Here is a 14,216-nt window from a genome sequence, read left to right as displayed (position 1 = left end):
GGCAGATCCAGTGGCGGTGAGGTAATGATAGCGCCAGAGTGAGGCAGAGAAGGAGGGAGAAGGCAAATCCGATGAAGAAACACCTCACAAAAAGGGAGATGGTTGGAAAGACAGCTTCCAAGGTTATTTAAGTAGAAAGGCAAAGAAAATGAAATAAGAAAATGGGAGTAGAATGAGGAAAGAGGGGACTAGAGCTAGAGCCCTCTCCCTCGTGGTAACTATAGCTTGAAGACTAAAATTGACCGCTATTAGAAAAAGTAATAGAGCCATGGGTACAAGAATCCAAAGATGAATGAGCATTCACCAAAGGGGTAACATATGTTGGCACAGGCATCTCTGCTAGGAGATTCAGCAATGGAGCTTCAACATTAAGCACTTGAATTGCTTGCTTAATTGAAGGCCGGAAATTTTGATCAGGGTGAGCACGCCAGAGCCCAACAATCATCAAATGTTCCATTTGTCCTTGAACAAACTCTGTACATATCTTCGGATCTACTGCTTCAAGAAGTCTACTCGTACCATAAAGATCCCAAACCCGCTGCACCAATATCATTTGACTTTCTGGGACATTAAAATCAACTGATTCTCTTCCACAAGCTATCTCCAATGCTACAATTTCAAAACTGTAAACATCTGATTCCTTACTAGCTTTGCCTATATCTAAGTATTCAGGTGCCATGTAACCCTTAGTCCCTGCCAAAATTGTTGTTTTCGAATCTTTTATGTGGTCAACAAGCCTAGCTAAGCCGAAATCTCCAAGTTTGGCATCCAAATTTGAATCTGTAAACTCAAAAATACAGAATATGCAGCGGATTAAAATAATCAGATCATACCTTCTTGGATAAATCACGTGCTTCCAGGGAACTTCTTTCTGAACCAACCCAGCAGTGGAGTGATATCACAGATTGAATATCACCCACAGCAACCACAGTGTCAAAGACTTGATCGTTGTGTTTTTTTGGGAGAGAGTCAGAATGTGGGTAGAAAAACAGACTACGTTGATTTCTTTTTCTTCAGATTACCCATAACCATATCAGATATTTAATATATTTTAATATCTATCCATATCAGTTAAGATACAGATAATATCTAATATATATTATATCTATCTATATCAGTTCAAACTGATAACGTCTGTTTCAAGAGTGGTTATCCTAAATAGGTTTGATTTCAAAATCAAAACCTATTTGGATAAGGATCAAATGTTAAATTTAAATGGTCATGCCACATGGGCGCCCATTACTAACATCTCCCACTCGCACATGAGTTGGCATGACACTGCCACATCTCTATCTCAATCTCCCCAAAAACGAACAATCTCATACTAGCCAATGCACCGTGCGACCGCTGAGAACACCTGCAAGTGGGAGCTCTATACTAGAAACTCAACATGAGTCAGCATAGAGACATCAACCCAAAAAAAAGAACAGAAATAGTGTCTCATGTACCCAGACCCATCTAGTTACATCAGTCCAAAAACATCTCTAATCCCTCAAAGAGCATGTTTGACTCTCCTAGGTCCCGCATTATATTCACACCCAATCAGCATCCTATAAAGAGCGATGTGAGTTGTCGACAGTGAATATAGAGCAGAGATGTAGAACTAGATGATCTTCCCTTCACCCTCATATCATTCAATTTGAAATTGACCGCTTTCCCAGTAATGTCCCTTAAAGCCGAATCATACATGACCGCAGGCAACATACCAAAGTAGCTGAACATCAACTCCTCATCTTATGACATAGTCAAAGGTCACAAAAAAAAAGGCACAAAGTGAAGTCATTTAGGAAAAAATGACTTTTAGGACTCACACGGTGAAGAAGCAGGGATCCATTCTTTCACCTCGCTAACGGGTCGATAAGCACATGCAGTATGAATGCATGTTATAGTGGAGTTACTCTTCTAAAGAGTGATGTTAAACTCACACACCATACAGATCTTAGTCTAGTCGCTCTTAAGCGCACGAGTCGCTTCCTAGCGTCTAACTCGAATTCTCTATTTGCTCGCCTCTCAGGCATCAAATGAGATCTCGCATCTGGCTATCCATAACAGACATATCATGGAAAAGTGGGTACTCTCATATCCATGGCCGGTCTCTAACAAGACCTCATCTTGGCTCCAACCAAGGCGACATAGCTAGTGGATAATTTTAGCTTCTAGTCTCATCCTTACTCGCTACCCAGCGCTAAGGGCGATTGCTCGTGTGAGTGAGCCAATCTTGCCTGCTAACATCAATTTAATTGTTTTGTGTATGCTAATTCACAAACCATTACTAAAAGTAGTAAACATAAATGTGTGATAGAAACAAGTATGAATACTAATGGCATTAATATCCCCAAAAAAAAAGAGTTCAACTGAATACACATAAAAAATCACCACCTACGTAGTCCTAAAGCCCTAACATGAGTAAGATAAACATCTCTAGCAATGGGCTTAGTCAAAGGGTCCGCAACCATGCGACTTGTAGGGATGTGCTCCAGGATCACTTCTTTCTGCGCCAAAATATCTCTGATAAAATTGAACCTCACATCAATGTGTTTGGTTCTGCCATGGTATTTAGGATCCTTAGCGTAAGCGAGTGCAGCCATGCTGTCACAATGGATAGTCACAGGATCTGAAGTGTGTGTGACAACATCCAAATGCTGAAGGAATCTCCTCAACCACACGGCTTCCTGAACGGCAGATGAACAAGCCACAAACTCAGCCTCCATGGTCGATAAGGCGATGCAGGATTGCTTCTTACTGCTCCAAGAAATAGCACCATCGCTAAGCATGAAAGCATATCCTGAAGTAGACTTACGCTCATCTAGGTCTCCTCCCCAGTCAGCATCACAATAGCCAACTAGATGTAGATCTGAACTCTGGTAGCAAAGTGTGTAATCTGCAGTTCCTCTAAGATATCGTAATATCCTCTTAACTGCTTTCCAATGAGCTGGTCCTGGGTTGGATTGGTAACGACTCACCAATCCGACTGCATAACAAATGTCAGGACGTGTACACATCATAGCATACATCAAGCTTCCAACAGCATTTGCATAGGGAACACGGGCCATCTTTTCATTTTCTTCTTGAGTCTTAGGACCCATATCAAGGCTTAGGCTCTCGCCTTTTGCAACAGGAGTGTCAATGGGTTTGCAGCTCTGCATCTGGAACCGCTCTAGAATAGTCTTAATGTAAGTCTCTTGAGACAAACCAAGAAGTCTCCTAGAGCGATCCCTGAGGATCTTAACACCGAGCACATAGCTCGCCTCACCCATGTCCTTCATTTCAAATGTAGAGAACAACCACATTTTAGTGGCGACAATCATCTCCTTGTCATTTCCAGCCAATAATATGTCATCTACATATAATGACAATATCAGAAAAATGTCCTTGGACCGCTTAACGTACACACAGTGATCTTCATCAATCATCGTAAACCCATTTGAAATAATGGCTCGATGAAATCTCAGATTCCACTGTCTGGATGATTGCTTTAAGCCATAAATAGATCGTTGAAGCTTGCAAACTTTGCGCTCCTGACCTACTGCCACAAAGCCTTCTGGTTGATCCATATAGATCTCTTCATCCAATTCTCCATTGAGAAATGCAGTTTTAACGTCCATCTGATATAGCTCTAAGTCCAACTGAGCTACTATGGCCAGGATTAGGCGAATAGAGGCAAACCTTACAACTGGTGAAAAAGTTTCCTCATAGTCCACACCCTCTCGTTGGGTGTAACCTTTCGCCACTAGGCGAGCCTTATACCTTTCTATGGAACCATCCGCCTTGCGCTTGATTTTGAGAACCCATTTGTTCCCAATAGTCTTGCGCCCTAGCGGCAAATCAACCAAGTCCCAGACATGATTTTTCTTCATAGACTCTATTTCTTCTTCCATTGCAGTACTCCATTCTTTACTAGCAGGGGATGAGAGAGCCTCTTTGAGATTCTTAGGCTCCATCTCATCACTCGGAGCAATCATGAATGCTTCCCCTTCAATCTCAAAACGACGACGGGGTATAGCTCCACGTTTGCTTCTACGTAGCTGAGAATCCTCATCCATTGGATCCAATCCATGGGTAAGTAGATCGCTCCCACTGTCCCTAGGAGCTTGAGGAATTATTTCCTCATTCTCTACTAAGCTACTAGGTGCGCCTTCAAGTAGATCCTCCATCTCGTAGAATTCTACTTCTCTAGTTACCTCACCTCTGCTAGGGAAATCCTCCTCTAGGAAATCCACATCTCGCGACTCAATTTCAGTCACACTTCCATCCGGATGCTCCCCAACAAACACATAGCCCTTAGAATGCTCACTATAGCGAATGAAGATACACTTCTTTCCTCTAGGGCCCAACTTCCCAAACTTATGAGAAGCGTTGTGTATGTAAGCTGCCGAACCCCAAGGCCGCAAATTGCCCAAATCAGGCTTTTTGCCAGTCCACATCTCATATGGGGTGGAAGGAACTGATTTGGAGGGCACACGGTTAAGGACGTAGGCAGCAGTCAACAAAGCATCTCCCCAATAAGAAATTGGAAGATTAGCTTGCGCCATCATTGATCTAACCATGTCAAGCAATGTGCGATTCCTTCTCTCCGCTACACCATTTTGTTGCGGAGTCCTAGGAATTGTCAATTGCCTGATAACTCCTTTTTCCTCACAGAGCACTTTAAATTGCTCAGATAGATACTCACGTCCTCGGTCAGTCCTTAGAGCTTTAATGCTCTTGTCTAATTGATTCTCAACCTCATTAACATACCGTCTAAAGCAATCCAATGCTTCTGACTTGTGAGAAATCAGATAGACATGACCAAAACGTGTGCAATCATCTATAAATGTGATGAAATAGGGGGCTCCATGCCTTGCCCTCACATTCATTGGTCCACATATATCAGAATGAATAAGTTGCAATGGGATAGATGCCCTTATGGCTTTCCCAAATGGTTTTCTTGTTGCCTTTCCAGCAAGACAGTGCTCACAAGTAGGCAAAGTGACTCTAGCGAGTGGGCCTAAAAGACCTTCTCTAGCCAATCTAGTCATCCTGTCTTGCCCTATGTGGCCTAATCTAGCATGCCATCTCATAGAATCATTATCACAAAAAGATGCAATATTAGAAATAGAGCCATTGGCATTTTTATTGATACTAGAATCATCCACATCCAAAACTAAAAAACCATCTGAAAGATAACCAAAACCATAAAAAATTGTTCCCAAATAAATGCTAACACCATTATTCTCAAAACAAAAGCTAAAACCAAGGCTCATCATGCTAATAACTGAAACTAAGTTTCGCCGAATATCCGGAGCATAAAGAACATCATGAAGATACAAGGTGCGCCCTCGTCGCATTTCCAGCTTGAATGTGCCTATGCCAAGCACCTCCACACTGGACTCGTTCCCCATGTAAACTTTTCTGCTCCCAGCAGGTACTCGACGATACTCAACGAACCCTACTCTGTCCCTCGCGATGTGGTCTGTTGCTCCGGAGTCTACAACCCAAAAATGAGGAGAATGAGCAATTAATGCTTGACTAGACACAAAGCATTGAATGCGAGAAATTAAGTAAGGGAGTACCTTCTTCTGCTCAGGGCAATCCCGAGCGAAGTGTCCTTCTTTGTTACAGTTAAAGCATGTCAATTTAGCCTTTGCCTTCTTACCACCTCTCTTGCCCCTACGCTTGAAATTTCTAGCGCCATTGGGCTTAAGCGCAGCCGCTGCTTGCTTCTTGGGGGCACCTTTTGCTTTTCCACGTTTGAACTGAGAAGTCCTACGTGAGCTTGACTCAACCACCATAGCAGAACCATCAGACTTAGCCGCCTCAAGGCGCTCAGCCTCTAGCTCCAAATGACGCGATATGTCTTCGAATGTTTTCACACTCTCATTATGCATCATGTTCTGCTTCATCTGCTCCCAAGAATTTGGCAGAGAGCGTATCACAGCCTGTACTTGCTGCTCTTGAGTCAAATTATGCCCAGCAGCCGCAAGCTCACGTATCATGGCTGACATGACTCTCAAATGCTGCTTCATCGAGTGATGCGCCCTTTTCTGATATGAGTCAAACTTCATAGTCAGCCCACGTAGCTTTGCCAAAGAGGTAATACCAAACTTTTGCTTGAGAGCTTCCCACATCTCAAATGCAGTCGGGCAATGCTCAAACTCACTAATCAAGTCGTTGTGCATGCTGCTCAACATAGTAAAGCGCGCACACCGATCTTTGTTACGCCAAGTCTGAAAGGCTTCAAGATCACGACGATGTTGAGCTGTATTGCCCTGCTCTGGCTCAACCATCACTTGTTCAAGTGTGGTCAACACTTCTTGCTCATTGAGGAGGTATTGGATCTTACGGCGCCATATGTCGTAATTGTCGCCATCCAATTTCTCTCCCTTAGTTAAGTCTGCCACCACTGACTTAGCAGCCATTTCTACATACAGAGTAAATAAAAATGCGCAGGGGATATTAATGATAGCAACACAAAACAAAATATTTTGCAGCAAAAAAAGAATCTAAATTAAATAATGATAATTTTACACATGTCTCAAGATCGAAAATTTGCTATGCTCGTAATCATCTCTTGCGCCTCTAGTGATAATTATCAAAATTTAATTTCATTCCATGCGCAAAAAATAATCAAACAATCTCCCACTATTTATGGCATATACAAAGCATGATAAATTCCATACAATAGCATCTCAATATAAATTTGCAAACAACTCATGCTATATTTATTTAATGATGGAATTCAAATAAATAAATAAATAAATAATCATGCTTTAATTGCAACATATTAAAAAACCAAAAAAAAAATGTATTTAATATGCAGATTATGCCATAATTAAAGTGTACATCATTTTTGAAATTTTCTGGAATTTTCTGAAATTTTCTGGAATTTCAAATAACTAATTAAACACACATAAAATTAGAAATAAAATAAATCCAGAAACTAGTAAACAGAAACAATATTCAGATTATGCCAAAATTAAAATGTACATTGTTCTGAAATATTCTGAAATTTTTCTGAAATATTCTGGAATTTTAAATGACTAATAAATACACATAAAATTAGAAATAAAAAATCCAGAAACTGATAAAATGAGACAATATTACCAGTAAATAATAAAACCTTTCAGAAGTCTACAATAAATATTTCAGCCCCAGAAAATTATTTATGCAATACCAGAATCATTTTAAAGCATAAAAAATGAATTATTAACACAGGAAAAATAATTTATATTTTCTGAAAATTTTCAAAATTTTACAGAATGTAGAAAAATTAATTCTGAGTCCAACAGTATAAGTCACGCATCAAACAAATATGTAATGAATTAATTATGACCATTTAACGCAGTTCAGAATTAAAAACAAAACAAACAGTGCCTAATCGCCAGCAGCCAAGCCAGCCGAGGAAAACGGCGCGGCTCAGCACGCGGCTCAGCGCGCGGCTCGGCTCGCGGCTCAGCGCGCGGCTCGGCTCACGGCTCGGCGGAGGCTCGGCTCGCGGCTCGGCTCGAGGCTCAGCGCGCGGCTCGGCTCGCGGCTCGGTCCGCGGCTCAGAGCACGGCGCGCGTGCGTGGCGCGGAGGGCGCGCGCGTGGCTGCGCCGCTGATTCGCGCGTGAGAGCGCGTGCAAGCGCGTCGGCTGAGCAGCTGGAGCGTGGGGGCGCGTGGCTGCGCGTGGAGGCGCGTGGAGACGGTCCACGGCGTCAGGTGGCGCGTGCATACCACGCGCCGCCTTCCAGGGTGTTTTCTGGTCCGATTTTTGTACTGCCGGACTCCTTTTTTCAAAATAAAACTATTTATTGTATGAAAAAAGACATTAATGAACATAAAAAAAATATTTTTATGCTCCTAATCTGAAAAAAAAATTTTCTACAAATATTCATGTGTATAATATATACATATACATATAAAAGTATATACATGAGGAAAACACGAAAATATCCATTAAAATGCTCTGATACCAATGTAAACTCAAAAATACAGAATATGCAGCGGATTAAAATAATCAGATCATACCTTCTTGGATAAATCACGTGCTTCCAGGGAACTTCTTTCTGAACCAACCCAGCAGTGGAGTGATATCACAGATTGAATATCACCCACAGCAACCACAGTGTCAAAGACTTGATCGTTGTGTTTTTTTGGGAGAGAGTCAGAATGTGGGTAGAAAAACAGACTACGTTGATTTCTTTTTCTTCAGATTACCCATAACCATATCAGATATTTAATATATTTTAATATCTATCCATATCAGTTAAGATACAGATAATATCTAATATATATTATATCTATCTATATCAGTTCAAACTGATAACGTCTGTTTCAAGAGTGGTTATCCTAAATAGGTTTGATTTCAAAATCAAAACCTATTTGGATAAGGATCAAATGTTAAATTTAAATGGTCATGCCACATGGGCGCCCATTACTAACAGAATCTAACATGACGTTACTTGATTTTACATCCCTGTGCAACACACACTACTCCCATTCTTCGCGTAGATAAAGCAATGCCGAGGCCATGCCTTGAGCAATTTTGTACCTCATTGCCTATGTCAATAAGCTTTTTTCTTTGAAGAGATGGTTATCTAAGCTTCCATTTTCCATGAAGTCATAAACAAGTAGGAGTTCTCCTTTCTCATGACACCAACCAAGTAGTTGCACCAAATTTCTATGCCTTAACCGACTAATGATCTTCACTTCAGATGCATACTCTCTTATTCCTTGTTTTGATCCCTTTGATATCCTCTTCACAGCAACATTGGACTTGGATTCCTTTAAGAAACCTCTATAAACTTCACCAAATCCTCCTTGTCCAAGTATATCCGCAAATTTATTTGATGCACGAAACAATTCACTATGCGAAAACTTTTTTGGCCGATACCTACCTCGAAGTCAATATGCAACCTCCTCATTTTTCCTTCTCATCCACAAAACAAACACAAACAAAGACAACCCACAAACCAAACCAAATGATCCTACAGTCAATCCCACTACTAGTGGCTTTTTGTTGCTTAGACTTGGACTAAGACTGGGACTGGGACTGGGATTGGGTTTGGGACTGGGACTCGTTGGTGCATCGATTTTTGAACTCGAATTGAATGACCACGATTTAATAATATGTTTCTCAGAAACAGCTCCTGTTACAGCTGAGAAGCCTATTGTAACCCATTCGGATAAGTAGTCCCTCAGACCAATTGGCCAACTAAGGACACTGTTAACTCTGGTATTACTTATATATCCAGTGAAAACAACACTCAAATTTTTATATCTAGAATCATAACTAATCCAAGCTTCATTATCTTTTCCATACGTTATATGTTTTTGTACCAAATTGCAGTAGCATTAGATTTGAGAGAGTTGATATTGATGCCTACATGAATTTCCGATGGATCCCAGGCATTTGAAAAGGTATCAAACTCCACAACAACAAATGGAGTCCATGTGGGGGGGTCCATTTCTGTGATTGGAAGGCCCATGGAGCCAGTCCAGTTGTAACTGGGTGGGGAATCATGAGTAACAAGGAAGAATGTAAGCCCATCAACAAAACTTGAGTTTCCTTCTGAATCAATGACAAACAAGAAATAGGTGTTGCAGTCTGCCGATGTTTCAGAAGCTTGGTCCCCAAGGTGAAAAGGATCTTTATATGTGGCGTGACCGACTTTCTATATTTCGTTTGGAGTGATTTGGATGACTTCATTGGATAAAATAGCATCTCTTTTTATGGTGACATTTCAAACATTTGATTAATATTGGTTAAGTTGAAGATCAGTGCATTTGCATGAAGGGGGAAGTAGTAAAGGGTGATCACAATGTAGAAGAAGAAAAAAGAACAAAGCAAAATATGTCATCGGACGGTGGGATTGCAAGAGTTGCAAACTGCCATATCCATGGTTGGTTTGAGTGAGTTTAGAAGTATATATGCAACTCTATGTATAAATTAACTCTACTATGGAAGATGCTTTAAATTACAGACTCTATGTGACTCTAACTCTATCACTTTAATACAATTTTTTATTCCCACTATTAAAGATGCTCTAAATTGCAGATTCTCTGTACAATTACCAAGAAAAACTTTCACTATATTCTTTGTATAACTAACTCTATCACCTTAATACAATTTTTTAATCCCACCATTAGATGCTCTAAATTGCAGATTCTCTGTACAATTACCAAGAAAGACTTTCACTATATTCTTTGTATAACTAACTCTATCACTTTAATACAAGTTTTTAATCCCACCATTATAGATTCTCTAAATTGCAATTCTCTGTACAACTCTAATTCTACCATTAGCAAGGAAGACTTTTCACTTATCAAGAAAGACTTTAAAATTGTTGTGCCTTACGATACAATAGGCTGTTGTGAAATCTATTGAGAGTGTATTTTGAGTCTTTTTCGATGATTCAAATTGTTCATATTGTAAGATTCGTCGAATAGATTATCTATGCAAAAAATTAAATAAATTAAGACTTGATCATGGGATTATCGATGTCTCATAAACTATATTTTTTAAATAGATGATATAATTGACAAATCTTATAATATAAACTTTTCGAATTATCAAAATACACTCAGGAAATACCTTTAGAGCTCCTCACAACAACAGGGTTGTTGTGTCTTTTGATACAACAACAATCCTCAATCCTTTTTTATATAACAACTAGTGTATGTTCATGTCTGAAAACATGATATAAATAAAATAAGTGAATGAAAAGGAAAAAATAAAAAAACAAAGAGAAAAATAAAAATAATAAGAAGGATAGAGGGAGGAAAGTGGGCAAGAGAGAGAGAATGCATGAGTGAACAAAAAGGAGGGAAACTAAGGTAGGTGAGAGAGAGAGGAGATAGAGAGAATAAACAAAAAAGGGGAAAAGAATGTGGCGAGTGAGAATTAAAAAAATCTTGATCCTATAATAAATTTGGAAATTAATCTCAACTTTTGAAATAAAATGTATCTCTAAGAAATTTTGACATATTTTCAAAGACTCTCCTACTTTATTTTATAGAAATTTTAGAGAAGTATGACCCTTTCATTTACCAAGAAAAACCAGAGTTTTCAATCTAAAAAAAAAAACTAGGGTTGTGTTTACTTCTCTTTTCAAATTGTGATTCTAATAAAAAAAATTCAAAACTCATTACCAAACACATAACTCAAAATTCAATTCAAAAACTATTTTCAAAACTCATAACCAAACATACAACTCAAAATTCAATTTAAAATCCCTTTCAAAATTCAAAACCAACTTTTTCAAAACACTATTTAAAAAAAAATCAAAAAAATATTTCTTTTTTTTTTTAAAAAAAATTATTTTTAGAATCATGATTTGAGTGTGGAGTTGTGTTTTGAGTTACGAATTTTGAGTTGAGTTTTGAAAAAAAAAAAATTATTTGGCTATGAATTTTAAAAAGAGTTTGGAGTTGTATTTTGTGTTTTGAGTTGTACTTTGAAATTTGTGTGTAGTATCCTTTTTAAATTTTTTAAATATATTTTTTTATTTTAAATATATAATTTTTATTCTAAATTTTTTTATTTTCTAAAATCTTTTTTTATTTTATAAATATTTTAATTTTTATTTATTTTTAAATTTTTTTAAATATTTATTTTTTTATTTAAAAAAATTGGATCTCCATATATATATATATATATATCTAAATCATAATAAATTATTTGGCCAAAACTTAAAAAAATAACCAAAATATTTTTCTACAAAAAAAAAATAAATTTCAAAAAAATAAAAAATATAAAATAATTATAAAAATCAAAATAATTTTTAAAAAATTTTTTAATAGAATTTTTTCAATAATTTTGAAAAGAGTTCGGTTGTGAGTTTTAAAAAGAGTTTTTGAATTGAATTTGGAGTTATGTGTTTGGCTATGAGTTTTGAAAATAGTTTTTGAATTGAGTTTTGAATAATATGTTTGGTTATGATATGAGTGTGAAGTTATGCTTTGAATTTAAAATATTAAAAGAATAAAATAAAATATTTAAAATTTAAAAATATTTAAAATAAAAATTATATATTTAAAATAAAAAAAATAAAATTTTATTAAAATAAATAAATCCAAAAAAATTTCAATATACAAATCAAAATTTAAAAACTCAAAACTCAAATTACAACTTAAAACTCTTATCAAAATTTAAAATTCAAAAACTCAAAAAAAATTTCAAAACTCATAATCAAACAAATTTCCTCTTTTCAAAACTTAACTCACAACTCCATACTTAAATTACAACTCCACACTTAAATTATGATTCTAAAACTAAACGAAACGGAAGGCTTTTTCCTTGTCAAAAATATCTCTCTCTCTCTCTCTCTCTCTCTCTTACACACACACATTATAACATTTTTTTAATTTAAAACTCTTCTACAATTTTAGAAACTGACTTTCTTACCTCTCTATTATACAAAAATCAACAATGTTAGAGATCTTAACAAAATTATTACATTTTTTTTTTATTGTCAAACATTCACATAATGTGAGGCTCACACTCATATGAGTCCTACACCTATGTGAGTGTTTAATCAAAAAATGAGAAAATTGGTGTAACGCCCCGAAATAAACCCAACATGAATAATCTATCAACCGCATACATTCATTAGTTTTAACCATTCTCCATTCTCTATATCAAGATCTCCATAATTTATACATGCAATAGTACATTCAATGATAAGAAAGCACCTGAATCTATAGCATGTGAGACATATAGTTCCAAAAATAAAAGAAATACCCTTACGGGTTTACATCTTCCAAGGTAATAGCCCGGGTACACAAAATGGTCTCTCGGACCCACTCCAAATTAGCCATAGGCTTTACATAAATTACAACAAAAGAAAGAGTGATCTACTCTTCACCAAAGCATGTCCACACCCTTAGCTTGGCGGGATCACAACATCTTTACATGCACCAAATCCCATAGGGGTGAGCATAAAGCCCAGTGGAGAATTCTTACAAAGTATATACAGTTATGCAAAATTTTTCAACATCATTTGCAAATGTGTTACCATGCCATGCAATTTATGAAAAAAAGAACATCATTTTAATGCACTACTTGAAAATCATCAAGCTTCCAAGATGTTATGCAATCTCATCAACTTCAAACTTCCATTTCTTTTAATTAAAGGGGCGGTAAATACGACACTGGTAATCCCTAAGTTGGTGTCTGCAAATAGACTCTACGAGTACTACCAAACTGTCATTTTTACCAGTATTAATCGGAGGGCTCGACACCTATCCGCACGATTTTCTAGTCTTTCACCATAGACACTCAGGCCAACTTATAAAATCATCTACACCCTCTATCCGAACTTACCACCATATTTACCCCATACACATTTCCATGGTTATTATTACTATATCATTCTCTTTCAAAAGTAAATGTCTTCAATCTAGAATTTACAATGCATAATTTATAAATGAAAGAGTGTGCAATGCAATGATCTTTCCCATACTTCATAGTACTACTCTATTTCCAACTATCTCTACGACAATATCAATTTCACAAGGTAACCATGCTATCAACTCGTACCAACAATCAATTATCATCATGCCCAACTTTCACCAAGTTAGCCTCCTCTAGTCTACATGTAATGTTTTCAAGCGCAAATTCTCAATGTTTATAGTTTTCACAATGCCATAGTGCACAACATATTGTCATCTCACAATCATACATCATCATATATCCAACAATAGTTTTATAAAACAAATCCTCCATTATAGACACATCAATAAAATTTTCATTCATACAAACCCCTTTATAAATTCTACATCAATTTGTCATTTAAATCAAAGGAGGAAGAATTCCATGGATGTTTCCATATCATTTTCCAAAATCCCCAATTTCTAGGTTTTTCAACAAAACCAAACATCTCTCAATTCATGATGAAAACCAACAAAAATCATATTTTCTTAAGTGTTTTTAAAAGAACAACCTCATAGCTAGAAGGAGGAGTGAGATTCAAAACCCATCTGCTCAAATCTTTCTTTTCATTTGGAGAAAAACAAAATCATCACAATAACTTCAATAGAGCTTTTAAATTATCAACAACAAGGCAAAACATGTATATATAACTCAAGAAATCCCTACCTTAAGCTTTAGAGAATATGAGAAGATGAAACCCTAGAAATCAAAATGCCCCAAACTCAATCTCCACCGTACAAAGTGAGCTTTTTGTGTTGCACTCCAAGATTTGTGAAAGAATATAGATCAAAGCCTCATGGATTGCAAGGAATCAAAGTTTT

The 14,216-nt window shown here is 37.0% G+C and overlaps 1 pseudogene; it reads right to left on the bottom strand.

Moving 5' to 3' along the window:
* Positions 1-232: 232 nt before the first annotated feature.
* LOC114294743 (L-type lectin-domain containing receptor kinase IX.1 pseudogene) lies at positions 233-9,430 on the bottom strand (annotated as a pseudogene).
* Between the last annotated feature and the right edge of the window lie 4,786 nt (positions 9,431-14,216).

Source organism: Camellia sinensis, chromosome 12, assembly GCF_055761805.1.
Source record: "Camellia sinensis isolate YWXY chromosome 12, ASM5576180v1, whole genome shotgun sequence".
Taxonomy (NCBI): domain Eukaryota; kingdom Viridiplantae; phylum Streptophyta; class Magnoliopsida; order Ericales; family Theaceae; genus Camellia; species Camellia sinensis.
Note: the sequence above shows the minus strand (reverse complement) of the source record. Positions and strands in the feature narration are given on the sequence as shown.